The following is a 308-nucleotide window of genomic DNA, read 5'->3' as shown; positions in this document are numbered from 1 at the left end:
TGAGGTGGAAGAGGCGGGGGCGAAGATGGAGGAGGCAGGGGGCAGAGACATTGACGGAGGAGGTGAGAGGCGTCGCCGGAGCTCCAGTTGGGCAGTGAAGATGAGCAAGCCCAGCTGGAGATCCAGAAGCCTGGGGAGCTGGTGGCAGTTGCCCCCCCTTCCTGATGACCTGTCAGTAACCGTTGTGACTAGAGGTGCACCGAAATGGAAATTTTAAAACCGAAACGAAACCGAAATAAAAAAAAAAATTTCAGGCCGAAACCGATACCGAAAATGTTTTTTATTTTTATTTTTTCAATTTTTTAAAA

Source organism: Nanorana parkeri, unplaced genomic scaffold (assembly GCF_000935625.1).
Source record: "Nanorana parkeri isolate BGI_ZX_2015 unplaced genomic scaffold, ASM93562v1 scaffold1171, whole genome shotgun sequence".
NCBI classification, from domain to species: domain Eukaryota; kingdom Metazoa; phylum Chordata; class Amphibia; order Anura; family Dicroglossidae; genus Nanorana; species Nanorana parkeri.
The sequence above is the reverse complement of the archived record's forward strand: the minus strand, read 5'-3'. Positions refer to the sequence as shown.